This window comes from Pogoniulus pusillus, chromosome 21, assembly GCF_015220805.1.
Source record: "Pogoniulus pusillus isolate bPogPus1 chromosome 21, bPogPus1.pri, whole genome shotgun sequence".
Lineage (NCBI taxonomy): Eukaryota > Metazoa > Chordata > Aves > Piciformes > Lybiidae > Pogoniulus > Pogoniulus pusillus.
The window spans coordinates 14,370,814-14,386,903 of record NC_087284.1 but is presented as its reverse complement, the minus strand read 5'-3'; the positions used below and the strand labels follow the sequence as shown (position 1 = coordinate 14,386,903).

Genomic DNA, 16,090 nt, shown 5'->3' with positions numbered 1-16,090 from the left:
AAAATGTCAAAGCTGCACAAGTGTGAAAGCCCAGGTCAGTTCTGAAAACTTTGCATGGTAGCTACGCAGCTACCTCACAAGAAAAAATCTCACTGAACTTTAGACAGAATTTGAAGTAAAACTGACACTAATATTCATGGATAAGAGGGAGGTACAGACAGCAGGGTAAAGATATGCTTATGAAAGACTGCAAAATGGAGGGAATTCATTCTTGCCAACGAGAAGGCTTTGAAGAGCTCAACCTACAAATTATTGCATTGTTGCAAGAATGAGAGAAATCACTCAGTACTACAAAAGTATTACAGAACCATTCAAGCACATTGAAAGCTTTTCTCAAAACATGACTTCTGTGGAGCTGTGGAGCCATAGGAACTTTTTCTCAACTCTATTCCTTTACAATTCAATTTCCCCTGCTTGTTACCTGTTATTTAATGTCATTACATCTATATATAAAGTGTAAATATAAACGTGTGTGTGTGCGTATGTGTGTGTAAGCAGGAACATATGAGCATATGTTTGTTTATTCTGGTCTGTGTACAACCACTATATCAAAATCCCTTAGATGCATAAATGTTTTGCATTTCATTAATTTCTCCCTTCTTTCTGCATTTGTAATGCCAGTATCCATTAATTTGACAGGGATTATTTCTAGCACTAGTCAGTGGCAGCAGTCCTCAGCTGAGGTAGCTGTGAGCTCAAAAATAGTTTTAGGCCAGCATCCGGCCAGAGCTGTGTGCTACAATTAACAAGAGAGCATGTGTATTTGTGTACAAGGCTCATACTGCCTTTCACTGCTGCCCAGCTGCTAAGTAAACAGTCCCCAAGCCTTTCCCCAGCAGGAAGGAGGATGTCTGGGAGCAGAGAGGTAGGGTGCTCTCCAGCTCCCCACGCGACTCATCTAGCAACAAGCAACGTGCGCTCTCTGCCAGCGCCTGATGTGACTACAGCATCTCCGTTGGGAACTGGAGACCTAGTCACACAGAAAGCCCAGGGCTAAGTCCCTCTGGGCAGCAATAGTCTACTTGGCCCCTAAAGCCACCCTGCTCCAACCAAGCCTCAGGGCAGCATGTGGCTGAAGCATGCTTGGAAGCATCAGTGGTGGGCAGGGAATCAAAGAGGTCACTGAGTCCTCTTCAACCTGCTCACTGCGTGTGCTGAAGTTAGTCACTACCAGCAGCTGCTAAATTTATAGGGGTATGTCATAAGTTTGACGCAAGACACAATTTGGTTTTTCCTGTACAGTAGGGCAAAGATGCCTTTTTTCCTCCCCTTCTTCAGTTTTTGGATAAACTCTTACTTGTTTTCACAGGAACATTAGCTCAAATCTGCTGCTCCTGTGCACAGCCGATAAAACTATTGCTTGGAGAGACCATATGTCACATGGAGCTGCTCAAGAGGCATAAAGCCCTTCTTTTTGACGATCCTTTAAAGATACAATTTTATGCTCAGTTAAAATGGAAAAGAGCATTATGTTTAAAGATAAACCCATTTACTGTGCAACCACTTTGCTAAATTCTGTCACCAAATTACTTGTTAGTAAGACATTTGGACCGCCTGCTTTAAAAAAAAAGAGAAGAGAAAAAAAAAAAGTTGTTACACAGCTCTTCCTCCTTGTTTATCTGTTGCCATGACAATGCTAATGCCAATATCATCACAAACAGGGACTAAAATGATTTACTAGTGGCAAGACAAAATCAGTTCTGAGGAGAACGCTCCCTCTATTACTATACTTCTAGCTACCTTCTTTGACCTGAGTCGTTAGCCAATATTCAGGGTCCCTACAGGTTGTTTCTATTTGGAGAACAAACAGAGGAGGGAGTGAATTGGGCTTTTAAATGCACTTCTGTTTGTTTAGAAAGTATGTACACAATGTCCCGTTACTCTGTGTACGGCAAGAGTCAGAGCTTTCTCTTCACACTTTCAAGCTTCTTTGGAGCCCCAACTCCAGCTCCCTCTCTCTTAGCTTTCTCTCAGGGTCAGGCTACAAGGGCTTTTGTTGCTGGCTCTTGTGTATCCTTGCTACTTTCTCTGTCTGCTTCTCTGATGTTTCTGCTGTCACTTTCTGAATTGCTCTGTTTCATCATATGCCACCTTATCCCCAGCGTCTGCAGCTAGATACTGGAGAAGTGCCTCAGCCCCCACAGTTCGGCACTGCCAGGCACGTGTGGTGCCATATGTATGGGGTGGTATGCATGGTGGGCCTTCTGCGGTCTCAGTGAGCACGTCCCACAGAGATAGTTCTTAGGCTTTTCCTTAAGGAAGGGAAACTTTCTCACCCACCATCTTCAGCGAGGTTTAATTGCTGGCTTTCAGCACAACACTGAATTTATTTTCAATAGTGTATTTTTGCTCCCTGTCAGATCAGTTTCTGTACAGTAGTGCTATGAGGTGGGGGAGCAGAAAATATGTTACTATTTCCTAACAAAGCAGTCTCTGATGCAACGATAATAAAGTTGTGAAAAAGTCCTAAAGGAGTTAAACAGATTTGACAGCATTTCATTTCCATAAATTGAGGGCCTGGCCCTGCTTTTGTTTTTCTGATAAGTACTAAAGCGATATAATGCATGAGCTTCAGACAAACTAAAGACAGAAATGAAGTCCGAGTGCAGCAACAAAAAGCAGGCATGCAACTCAGTTTTAGGACATCTCCAAGCCAAACAGAGGGAACACTAGTATTCCTGCTCTGGGTTCAACCCATCTCTTCTGTGACCAACAGGCCTCCTGTCCGAGGCTGCCTGAGCTACACAGACACTGGTTTTGGCAGCAGCTCTGCTGCTGACCCTTGGGGCTTTACTGCTGGCACAAAGGTTGCATACAGAGTAATCTCCGCTCAGGCAGGGAAAAGATCATTCAATTTTCAATAGCAAAAACTCCTAAGAGTTGCATTTTCTTTTGCTTTTAAGGAAACAAACTCAAGGAATTTTAATTTATCTTGGGTTTATGCCACTAAACAGATAAGGAAGCTTCTAGTTGTTCTCAGCAATCCACATCTCTGGTTTCCATATACTTTTATCATTCCTTCCATAAACCCATCTCCCACCATTCTCCACCTCCATCTTCACATAGGTGAAGGGTTGTTAGAAAGTTCAGTGTAGACTCTGAATGGAAAAGAATCTCTGCTATGACCTCATGTATTTACAATTTTGAAAACAACTCTTTTGCTGCCACAGATAAAGCAGCTGAAAGTTTCTGAAGCTCCCAGCAGAGCAAATGGGTCTCTTTGGCCACAAACACAGCAATACTACTTTGGAACTGATGAGACAGTTGAAAGCTGTCTTTCTAAAGTGCACCACCACCCATTAAATTGGGGAACATGGCACTGCCAGCACGGGTGAACTTCATGCCATAAAAACCTTCTTAATTCTACAGAACCTAATTTAAATGGAAGTTCACATGCCAGAACAGAAAAAGCTTGCACCTTTAATTAAAGATCTCAGGCCATCCATTCACCAAGCCAGTCATACTCCCCAGGACGTGCCCTTTACTGAGAACACTCTTTCTTAACTAATATACAGTGAACAGTGTGTGTATGGCTTAGTCTTTGAGAGGGGAAGCGAGTTTCCTCCAAGCACTGCAGAAGGTAAGCAGCTCTCTGCACGGAGCATCCAGTTACAGACACACAGTATGTAAACTAAAGTGCTTGATTTTACTGAATCCTCAGCAAAAGATGGGAGTTTGGGACTGCCAGTTTTACCTTATTTCTGCTGAAAACCACAAGCATTCTAAACAAAAGGAAAAGGGATGGGAAATGGGAGTAGAAATCCATTTTCCTTTTAAAATTTCAAAGGAAACAGTTGCAGAAACCCTTGTAAGACTGCCACACAAAAGACAGTAAGTATTGTCAGGTGTATGTGTTGTTCATTTCTTTTGTTTTCAATGACCTGAAAGTCACTTGATCAGCCTGCACAGAAGATGTCCCCTTTTGAACAAGTATCTTCAATAATCCATTCCACAATAATTATTCTCTGTCCTGACCACTCTTTAGAGCAAGGATTTGAGAACACAGCTCTCAGCCCTGAATCTATTAATCAACCCTAGATTTGTACAAACTTGTACGTACACCAGCAGTACCAATCTGATCCACAGCAGAAGCTAACACTCAATTTTATTTCTCGTGGACCTGCCATGTGATTGGATTCATGCTGCCTTTATCCTTACACTGACCTTTGTCTGGCTGCAAGACATCAGCCAGTCTCAGCATAAAGCTGGGTGCTGAAGGTAACCCATGAACATTTTTGGAACCAGTGTCAGCACTTGCATTACAAATCTAGCTGGGATGTACTTGATAGCATAGGAGGAGCACTGGAACTGGATCTAATGCATCACTGAACCACAGCCTTAGCCCTAAATGCAAGGAAACTGCCATATGAGGCCACTTTGCCTCAATCTCTCCTTTTGGCTCTGTTCCCCTTTGCTTGCAACCCTTATATATTCACTGAGTCAGAGAGCATGAGAATAATCTGATGAAGGCCTTAGGGCACTTGTCAGAAGGGGGAAACACATGGGCTCCATCATGGACTGAGGTGGTTCAGCAAAGTAAAACAGCATCAGTAGGAGCAGCAAGTCACCTCTAGCTCCATCATACTTGCTGGCCTGCTTAGCTAAAGTCATACATCATTTGAGGACAGACATGGCACTTGGGGTAATCAATATCCTCATTCTCTTGCTCTCTCTGTGATCACTGCCCATGTGAGAGATGGGTACTGTCTCATTCTGTTCTCTCCAACCCAGCCACTGCATGTGCATCCATCTCTTTTCCAGTACAAACGGTAAGACCTCCACAGCCCTGGGCTTGTGCAGCAGCCTAGGTCAGGTTCCAGTTTGCAGCACTCCTGCTGCTGTACAGCTTGCTGCAAACTCCTGTCTGCCTCCTACCTATGTTCTTCCTCCACAACTGTTCTGCTCTGCTTATGACAGCTGGCTTAAAGCTCTCATACACCAGGGACAGCAGTTCCCCTCAAACCTGTCTTAACTGGGTAGCACTTGAAGGATTCATGTGTCAGGTCAGGATCTCCTTTGTGCCACAAGCAAACAAGCTGTCAAGATTAGTTTAAAACTACACCAAGTCTAAAGAAACCAGATAAGTGGTTTACTCCTTTCTCTCTCTTCCCCTTCCGTCAGGCATCAACTGCTGAATCAAAGTCTACAACAGTAAAGCATCTTTTATCTCAACAAATGGACACAGAACTCACCTCAGTATTTCCATCAACTCACACAAGCAATCCTACCCTCAGCTTTGTTAGGAGTGACCCAGTCTCAAGTTTTTATTCAATTATCTATTCTCAGGTTTGTTCTAGATGATCTGGTAATTCAGATGTCAACAGCAGCCTTTTGCTGAGAATCAGTACTCTTGACACTGAACTAAAGCTACATCTTATTTAACCCACAGGCCAAAAGCCTTCTGAGTCAATGGCTGTGACCCCTTAACATCAGGTTAGACTGCAAAATCTGTCTGTTGTCACTGGCTATATTCGTGTTTGTCCTTGGAAGTAAAATATCAATGCATGTCTGTGGGAAAGGAACATTTTTACATTATGATAGAATTTTACACTTTCTAAGCAAAGGGAAAGGTAGAGAAGAATTAGCTCCATGTTCTCCCACTTTAACTATTACTCCTGAGTAAAAGTTCTCCCAGAAAGTCATTGCAAACGTTTTTTCTCCTCCCACATGCCTAAAAGCTATCACTGTGATGAAAAACTGTCATCAGCTGCTTGTAACGTGTTTTGTTGTCTACATCCTTCTGAAGATCATTAGCAGAAGTCCTAGAAACTCCAGTTCTGTGCCACGTCTTCCCTCTCTTTGCAGAAAAGTAACACCTCTGCTGTGAGGGCAGGCCGAGGGAGCTGGGGCTGTCCAGCCTGGAGAAGACTCCAGCAGGATCATATAGCTGCCTTCCAATACCTGGAGAAATCCTATGGGAAGGATGTCTAGCAATAAAACAAGGAGGAATGGTTTTAAGCTGAGAGGAAGTAGGTTTAGAGTGGATCTGAGGAAGAAGTCCTTCAGTACAAGGTGGCAGGCCTCTGGAATAGTTTGCGCAAGGAGGCTGTGGGTGCCTCCTTCCTGGGGGTGTTCAGGGCTGGGTGTTCAGGGCCTTGAGCAGCTGAGTCTAATTGTGAGGCACCCCTGCTGATGGCAGGGAGATTGGAGTAGATGATCTCTAAGGTCCCTTCCAACCTAAGCCATTCTATGATTCTGCCACTTTTAAAGGTTTGGATATTTTGTTCCTTATCTGGATTTATAAATGTCTGCTGAGGAATTGACAGCTTCTGACATGTCCTAGTAATGTAGAGATTTTCCTCCTTAGTGCTGTTTTTATTGTTGCAGAATGTTTTTCATTCACATAGCTTCCATCTTGAGTAGCTCTATGAATGGAGTTGTCAAGACAGCTATGTTTGGCATTCGTTTTCCCTGGAACTGAATTCAATGTTGCCTGTAAAATTACAATTCCTCTGCCCACAGTAGGCTTTGTTCTGCAGTGGCTAATTTTCAATTTATGTGATTTTGTACCTTGCTAGCACTGAATATATTCAAAATACTTATATAAGGAGCTTACTCTTATCAATAACGCTTGAAATTCATCCACTTCAGTGTGGAATTCTTTCATTACATACCTAACAAATTTGGGCAACCTGCTTGAGCTGAAGATGTCCCTGCTCACTGCAGGGGGGTTGGACTAGATGACCTTTAAAGGTCTTTTGCAACCCAAACCATTCTATGGATGCATTATTCTGTAATTTGCTTTGTGCTGTGCCCAGTGTGTTCTCTGGGAATAGAAGGCTTGATATCTGTCTCCAGCAAATGGGAAGTCAGTTGCACTTAGGGCCTTATTATTACTGCATTTACATCATGGTATTACTTGGAGGCCCTAGTGACTGAAGCTCTATTTAGTTTGGTACTGTGCATATCTATACTGAAAAGGCAGCATGTACTCTAAATAATTAATGGGAGAAGAAATAATTCTTTGCAACAACAGTTCAGTATAGTGAGAGGGTTAAAAGCAGTCGCCATTGTTCTCCAGTCCTTGAAGTCAAGCAAAAAAGGTGGACATAGTTAGAGTCCAATTTTTGGTTCTATATAATGTTTCTTGAACCTGGGCAAACAGGAATACAAGAGCCCATCAGTTCTTTTCTATGCCTCATTGAGGCATACCTGGTGCTCAGAAGCCTAAAATTTATGCTAGGCATATGGCTTTCCTTCAGCCTTCTTCCATACGTGCAATTGCAAGTATGTAAATGGAAGTGTGCCTGTTGGGACTAGACCACCCTTCCCTGTTCACAAACCAGTAATCAAAGACAGTGACCCTTCAGCCACAGCTGACCTGAGGGATGCTTGAGGAAGTCTGGGAAGTCAGGCATATCACTTCCTCCTTTTAAAGCGCACACATGGCAACAACTAGGGGATCTCTTTTTATCAAAAACTGCTGGCAATACAGTTATGAGGGGAAAAAAAAAAAAAAAACATTTCCACAAAATTTCCTATTTCTAACTGCAAATATTACTCACATTTCAAAAATCTGTATGTTAAAGACTAATCTAAAAAAATTCTTTTAGTGGCTCCGTTTCATACAGACCTTTTTCACACTACGTCTTCACATTTTCCTATATAGTCTTGTCGCATATGCATTAGTATTACCTACACAATAAAAGGACAATTGAAAAATCATTTTATTTTACTGTCATATCACTAAGGACTCCTGCTATCTGGTACTAAAACAACTGTAAAACACATATATCTCCTATATGTGTTGTAATGAAATAACATTGACAGTCTGAGCATTACGACATAAATAGGAGACACTGTACTAAGAAAAGAAAAGAGCTATGCCAAATAAGTATCTTTATCTGTCACTACCAGTAATCCTTATATAGAAAGTACTCTTAATGTATTTAAAAGAACACTGATATTAAAAAAATAAAATCCTTCTTAACACTGGATTATACTTGCAAAATTCTTGTATTTTTTCTTCACTATTTCCAGAGAAATATAAATACAGAACCCATTCCAGCTACAAAGGTAACAAAGACTTTCAGTAGCATATAGCTGACCTTGCTACCAACTGTATTTTCTGTTTGGGGCATTTTTTTTTTGTGCTATCTGGAATAATAGCTTATATCCTTAACACTTCTGTTTGGAATAAAATACCAGGCCAAACTGTGCCTTTGCTATGTATTACACACTTATGCCAACACACAAGATTTTTTTTTTTTGGTACTGTATATCATTAAACTGTGATAGATTTTGCAGTATCCTATATATGTTACATCTCACCTTCTCTCTTTATCATGACTTACATTAAAAGAACCACCTTAAAGACACCACAGCATGGTGAACTCTCACTTGAGGTCGGGGCTTTTTGCACTTTCCTCACACCTAAACTGCTGGACAAAGACTTCAACAACAAAATACATTGTTATAGATCTCTAGTGAACTCCCTTGTAAAATATTAAGAGGGATCAATTCTATTACACTGTATGCCAGAGAATTTGGGTTAAGTTTTAGTAGAAGCTGAGGAGCTGTTTCTTGTTTTGGTTTCTGTTACGCTTTCATGTGGGTGTATAAGTCACCCATGTTATTTGTTCTGACACTTGATCAAATTACTGCACTTTCTCACTTCTTTCTTAAAGCTCTGAAGTAGGTTGTTTGACCTTGTACAATACTCACCACTCAAGAGTGGTGTTTGAGAGGGGGCAGTTATATCTTTTTTTCACACAGAGGGCAGAATTCTCTCTTGGCAACTGTTGTGACTGTTGACAAACACTGACAAGGGCAGCCCTAAACAGTTAACCTTCTGCAAAGTTATGGCAAACCAACTCCACAAGACCCACATGAAGCACTCATCTCCAAGCCTCTCTGGTGCCAAATATAGTGGATTTACACACACACACGTATTTTCCCAAACAAGCATACCATTCAGGTACAAGATAACTCACTTGTGTATCTTGACATTCTGCACACTTTTTCTGCTAATATTTCCTCTCATCAACTGCAACTGTTTCCCCAATGCCAACACATTTCAGATGAGATCTGCAGTTGACAGCTGAAAAAACCCCAACCTTCAATTGCTATTTATGATATGATTAGACAGGTCAAGTTTAATTTCAGCATTGTGCATGAATCTGTTATCCAATCATTCTAATGATACACTACTCAAACCAGCAGTGGGGCTGAGGATGGAAAGAAAACCTTGATTGTAACTTGTCTGCTGATGATTAGAGTTTGTTATGAAAGAGCATTTGTGCAATCGTTACTGGCACCCTTCACCAAAGGTAAGGAATATTCATATCTTTCTGCTGTCACTGTACCTGTAGCTGTCTGACAGATGAGCAGAGGTATGCAAGAAAGGATGCAATTTTGCAGGAGAGATCACTTTTCCTCAGGATTAAGGCAAAAGTACACTTCATCAAATCACCTTTAAGTAATACCATCTTCCAGGTAGAAGACACAGATCCTCAGCTGAATATTGCTCTCCAAGTTACACAATCCAGCCTGCTGAATTAGGACAAACTCATACATCCATTTTGCTGTTTCATCAGCGTTCTGGAAGACCAATAGGCCTAAAACATGTCACAGTATCATCAGGGTTGGAAGAGACCTCACAGATCATCAAGTCCAACCCTTTACCACAGAGCTCAAGGCTAGACCATGGCACCAAGCATGTCCCACCCTTATGCTGATGGGGGAAGCAAGGGCTGGAGGAAAACGAAGGCTTGGGCCATTATATCCTCTCCCAAAGTGATAAACAGATACCCACAGGTTTTTATGTACTTGTGTCTTGCCCAAATAAACGTAAGCAAACCCTGGTTTCACCTAATATGGCCAGTTTGGCAAAGTGTCATTCTGATTGGCAAATCTCTGTGGACAAAGGAGCCATCATTTGGGCAAATAATATAAATGGAGCTAAGTTGCAAGCACTCTGTGCTCTGCTCAGACAGCGTGCTCTGCCTGGCTTGGCTTGGACAATGTGTTCTGCTCTGCCTCGTGCTTCGAACCAACTTAGCCCTGATGTTTTGGACTTGATCTACCTGGAAACTTAAGTTTGCCCAAAGGGACATTGCCTAGTGGGACCCTGAGGCAAACCCTGAAGAAGCAGCATTTTGAAGAAGGGTCAAGAGAAAGCATGTAGTTCCCACTTTTGGACTACCACAACCTGACTCCCTGCTGAAAGGACCTGCCAAGGGACTATCACGGAATTCTACTCCACCACCATGAGTAAACCCAACTTTCCCTATGGCTCCAGGCTGCCTATTTATAATTGGGGCGGAGACACTTTGTGGCTAAACCTTTTCCAATTTTCTGGTTCTCTTAAATTACTAACTTGCTCATAAACATCCTTGTGAAGATTTTCCTGAGTGAATTAGAATCCAAATTTAACTAGTTAGTATATAGTTTGTAGGTGGGGCTTTTCAGAAATAAAAAATAACTACACATTTTTGATGCCAGCCTCGTTAATTGTCCCAGCCAACTCAATCAGTAGTTGCACATGTTCAAGGAGCAACTTGTGTTTATTGAAAGGAGGCTACTCACAGGGGCATCGCTACCTGCATGCCATGCACACCCCACCAGGGACCGTGCACGTCCCTGCAAACAGACCTCCAGCAGCAGCATGTATTTCTTTGTAAGGGAGCCAGCACTGCCTGATCAAGATAGCCACAGTGAGAGGCGGGAACAGATCAAACTGTCAACATAACCACTGCATAAATTTGTCACACCTGCATGCTAAAAGTTTCTTGCAGGAAACTGAATTAGCTGGAGGAGGTATTTCTCTGCCCTTGCATTTCATGCTAGTCTGGGGTTGCTCAGTATGTGTGCTTTGCTCCTTTGAGACTCTTTGGGATGTCTGTCTATCATCCATGGGAAGAAATCCTGTTCCCAACACTAACTGTGAACAAAGTCACCCGAGTCAAGCAGAAGGACTTGTGCCACAGAAAAACAGAGCCTTTATGTGTAGCTGTCCTGTCTGCACCCACCTCCCTAGCCCCTCCCATGTCCAGAATACCTCCATGCCGTTGAATGTGCCAGACACAAGGTTTGGCTCTAAGAATCCCTACGTAACTTCTGGGAAAACATAAAATGACAGATTACATTTTTTTTCCTTTTAACAAACCTCTCTTAGTCTGTTCTCCGCAGAGCTAAGCAGTGGTCTGCAATCACTTAGGGATAAAGTAAGCTCTCTTTTGCATCAGTTGTCATTCCTGTCCTGGGTCTGTGCTAGCTACATAAACTCAAGAATGGCTTTTGCCCACCCAGGGCCACATGCACAACAAACTCCACAAGCAGTATGTTCACTGCAGCAACGCCAAGCAAACAGGATCAGTCAACAGCTGCCTCCAGACGAGGCTCTGCAAGGGTTTTCTCCGTGATCTTGGGCAAATCCTTCCCACCCTATCTTTCCCGTTGATCAAATAGGTCATGATACCCTCCACCTGGCTACCTGAGCAAACCGAATCAGCTGCAACTCTTTACTTCATCATTGAACGGCGTGTTTCAGCTACCAACACTTAACAATTTACTCGGCCTACAGTATTTGCCCCACGACGGTGTGGCAAACGCTGTCCAAAGGCGTGAGGTGATGTGACCGAGTCTGTAACCTCTTTCTGGTGCTGGGAAAGGGTCACAGCCCACACCACCTCGGAAGACGGCACAGAGATAACCTGCAGGTTCCCCGCTGCCGCTCCTCCCCGAGCAACACACAGCTCCTCAACACACAACATTACGGCAGAACCCCCACGCGAAAACTCTTACGTTGTACGCTGGTAAAGAGGGATGTTTGCTACAACGAGGCTGCAGCAGAGCTTTCTCCACAGATCTCCCGCCTGAAAGGGGAGGAGGGCGGGGGGTGAGTTATCCTGCCCGCCCTCCGCAGCGATCGGCCTCTCTCAAGGCCCGTCGCTCCCTTCATCCGCGTTAATGGCGCCCGCCGGCGCCCGCCGCCCTCCCCCCTCAGCCACCCCCGCCCCCGGCAGGCACCAGTGGAGTGGCCAACGGCTGCCGGGCTCCCCCTAGAGGCGGCGGGGCGCGGGTGGCAGCGTTGCCGGGAGACCAGCGCAGCGGCGCCTCCGGGCTGGCGGCCTGGCAGCGGCCCCGGCACCCTCTGCGTGCGGCTGTCGCGCCTCCGCGGTGCTGGTCCTCAGGTGGTATTGCGCCCCTGTCCCGTGCAGGTGCAACGGTCACGTTTAGTGCCCACGGGGCAAGCAGGGCGGCAGCTGGGGACTGAACCCCATCTGCACAGCCGTCAGGGCTATGTGAGCCTAACGGCTGCACTTTCAGGCCAAAATGGTCACTCCATGATTCAGCATCCGTAATAATAATAACGAATAAATAAAGTAATCGTTGCACAGATATACTCCTTTAAAAGGCAGAAGGCTCTGGAATAATGCTAGCTACCTCAAACGATAGTTGCCAACACCTGAGGCCCATTAGCTGAACCGCGACTTCCCCTGCACAGCTGCTTAGTGCAGCCGCCCTGCACGCCAATTTCGGTCTGTGCGAGCTTTGCACGCCCATGGAGTGGAAGATCAGGGCTCTGTGGCTGAACTGCTGTTGAAGACAATGGGCAACAAAGGCCAGCCTTCTGCTGTGTGTATTGTGGTGACTCACCAGGCGCTGGAAGTGTGCCACCGCTCTTTAGCTTCACCTCAGCCAGGGCAATGCAAAGAAGACATGTCTGCATTCTCTGTGGTTCAGAGCACCAGGAGGCCACTGGCCGTAGCAATAGGCTGCAGTTAGATGCATTGGTGAGTGATGAAAATCTTTTAAGTGTAGGCTTCATCGTAGGAATATATCTGTGTTGTAAATAGATAAAGAAGAAAAAAATTCTTTGTCTGACGTGGGCTGCTTGTTGGGGTTTTGGCTGCTGTAAGCCTCTGCAGTTTGCTCATAAAAGTGGGACCTGCAAGTGTGCCTCGGAGGATTTTTGAGAGGTGAATTCCTGGCTTATCAGTGAAGCCCCCTCTGCTTAGCCCTTGAAAACTGAGCACTAGCTCTGGAATTAGCATGTGTGGGGGCCTAAGAGCCATTGAAACTTATGCCCCTGCTTTTTCTTATGCTTTGACAACGTTCTACCACATTTCACAGTATCACACAGTATCATCAGGGTTGGAAGAGACCTCACAGATCATCAAGTCCAACTCTTTACCACAGAGCTCAAGGCTAGACCATGGCACCAAGTGCCACGTCCAACCCTGCCTTGAACAGCCCCAGGGACGGCGACTCCACCACCTCCCCGGGCAGCCCATGCCAGTGTCCAATGACTCTCTCAGGGAAGAACTTTCTCCTCACCTCCAGCCTAAATCTCCCCTGGCGCAGCCTGAGGCTGTGTCCTCTCGTTCTGGTGCTGGCCACCTGAGAGAAGAGAGCAACCTCCTCCTGGCCACAACCTCCCTTCAGGTAGTTGTAGACAGCAATAAGGTCACCCCTGAGCCTCCTCTTCTCCAGGCTAACCAATCCCAGCTCCCTCAGCCTCTCCTCGTAGGGCTGTGCTCAAGGTCTCTCCCCAGCCTCGTCGCCCTTCTCTGGACACGCTCAAGCATCTCAATGTCCCTTCTAAACTGGGGGGCCCAGAACTGAACACAGTTTGCCTCAGAGCAATGGCTGTGTGGCTGCGGACTTCAATTCCCATTACAGGTGATTACAATAATCAACAGATAACAAATTCATGAATCATCCTACCCAAGTCCTTGTATGAAAGAAAGGGCATCATTTCCGACAGGCTGGATGTGGAGAAATTAATTTCCTGGCATTCAAGTGTAAGAACAGCCACGCTGGTTGAGACAAGTCCATCCAACCCAGTAGCCTGTCTCAAACATAAACAACAGCTGATGCCTGGAGAACAGCATAAGAGAGGGGTAAGCATACAGTGATAGTTCCCTGGCATGCTGTCCCAAACTCCAGCAAGCTGTGGCTTAGGGACTTCCCTGAGACAGATGTGGAATCTTTAAATTTAATAGCCCTTGATGGATTTTTTGCTTCCATGAATTTGTATAATTGCCTCTTGAACCCGTATCAATTTTTGACATTGCAGCATCCCATGACAATTAGTGGCATGCTCCAACAAAGCAGTGTGTAAGGAAAAGCCTTATTTTGTTTAGTTTGAACAGGCTACCTAATAATTTCATCTGATACTCTTATTTCTCGTAGTACAAGAGTCAATTACAATCATTCCCCATTTGCCTTCGTGGTGCCATTCATGATATTATAGCATTCTGTCATATCTCCCTCACATTTTCATTTCCCAGACAGATACTTCTATTACGAAATTCTAATACAGAAGCTGTCCTGCAGCCTGGACCTTCTTCTAGCTCCAGTGTTACCATTTTTGTGCCAGTGGACTTGAGCAACACCACGTTCAGGGTGCAGACAGATCAGATGTATTTATGCCAGGATGTAGCAGTGGTTTCACTTTTGTTTCTTCCATACTAAATCCTAAAATTTTACTTGCTTTTTTGAACACTGCTAAGGGTAGATCTGGCATTTTCATAAGCATATCTAGATTTCACAGCACTGCAAGGATTTCTTCTCTGAGAGCTGACAGCTAGCCCAGCACCCTCAACTCTGTATATGAGGTTGTCTGCATTGCCCACTGGCATTACAATACCCATATCTATGCTGCATTTCCTCCTTTGTTTTGTCACCGACTTACTCTGTATGAGATGGCTTTTGTCATGTGTCACGGGTTTACTGCCATAAATAATGTTGTGTCACCCAGAAGCTTACCACCTTGCTGTTCATCCTCCTTGTATTGTATCAGTTCAGCAGACAGATTTGATATCTCCTTAATATCCTGGCAAAACAAGAGGGAGGGAAATAGGGGGTACCTTTACTATTTCTCCTCTCTCAGCCAGCACAGATTACATCTTACCTAGATTTGGATTAAGATAGCTGCTCTCCTCAGGGAGGTCCTGGCAGGCTCTTTTTGACCCTGCAGCATATTTGGAGGGATGCCAGTGAAGGCCAGGCAGTGTGCATAAAGCTGGCTGTTCAGGTGACATAAGCAGTTGATACTAGCTGAAGATCTGACTGAAGACATGAAGTCACAGGTGGTAGTTGCCCATTGCAGGGATGTGGACATGTAATGTGTAGGTGTGGTGACTTTGGCTCCACTGCAGCGAAGGCAGATCTGGTGGCCTGAGCAGACTCTGCAGGGCAGTCCTGGGTTGAAGGTGAACCTGTGGAGACAGTGTCTATGCTTTGCTCACCTGGTGATGGTATCATCATAGCTCCCCTACACACAAGGCCTGACAGGTATGTTTATCACCAATAATGAGCAAGGCTGTCAGAGGCAAGCCCAGTGCTTTCTTGCTGCTTGTCAGCACTGAGCGAAGCTGGTCAGAGCGTGCTGCGAGCAGTGCTTGCACAGTCGGAGCTGTCCCCGGTGCGTCCCCATTCCAGTGTGTCAGCCAAGCGTTTAAGACACCTGCTTCTTTTCACTCATGTGCTGGCCACAGACTAATAGGGACAAACAGGAAGAGGACCTAGCAGAACGCAGAAAATAATCGTCCTGTGCCAAAAGGAAATGTATGATCAAAACTACAGTGGGCAGGCAAGCAGTGAAGCAGTGACCCGAGGCAGTGCAATGTGTCAGGAAGAGAGAGCAGCAGCCCAGGGACAGCAACAGCCCAGAGCCTCAATTTGTAATGACTGTGTGGACCACATGCCAAAAAGTCTCTCCCCACCTCCCTGCTCCAGGGAGCTCTCCTAATGTTCTTAGCTGCTTGGTCATCACAGGAAAAAGAGCCTGCATGTTTCCAGTGCACAACCTAAGGCATCTGCTCAAGCAAAGCAGGGCTGCTGAACCTGCATCTAACTCAGAGTGCTCCAAACACCTGTGAGTCAGACGATGTGAAATTCTCCCTGTCTTCTCAAGCACAGATGAGTTTGAACCTTCTGGGCATTTTAGCAGTTTACCATCTGCACATATAACCTTTTTTCTGAGCGCATGGAAGTCTTGTAGGAGGATGTTAAATCCGGGAACCAAAATAAGGAAGCATGTTTACACCTGCTACATCTGCTCAAAAAATTTCCAGCATCCTTTACACTTTTGACTTTCACATTCCCCCACCTCCTTCCTCCAGTTTGGTCAAATACTACC

The 16,090-nt window shown here is 44.8% G+C and overlaps 1 long non-coding RNA gene across 6 annotated transcripts in view; it reads right to left on the bottom strand.

Annotated features, from left to right (window-relative positions):
• The window catches only part of LOC135184860 (uncharacterized), a 106,012-nt gene extending 94,080 nt beyond the window's left edge, over window positions 1-11,932 (bottom strand). For all 6 annotated transcript variants that reach the window (XR_010306224.1, XR_010306220.1, XR_010306223.1 and 3 more), the window contains exon 1: window positions 11,746-11,932. This is a non-coding gene — a long non-coding RNA (uncharacterized LOC135184860). The remainder of the gene's footprint in view (window positions 1-11,745) is intronic.
• Between the last annotated feature and the right edge of the window lie 4,158 nt (window positions 11,933-16,090).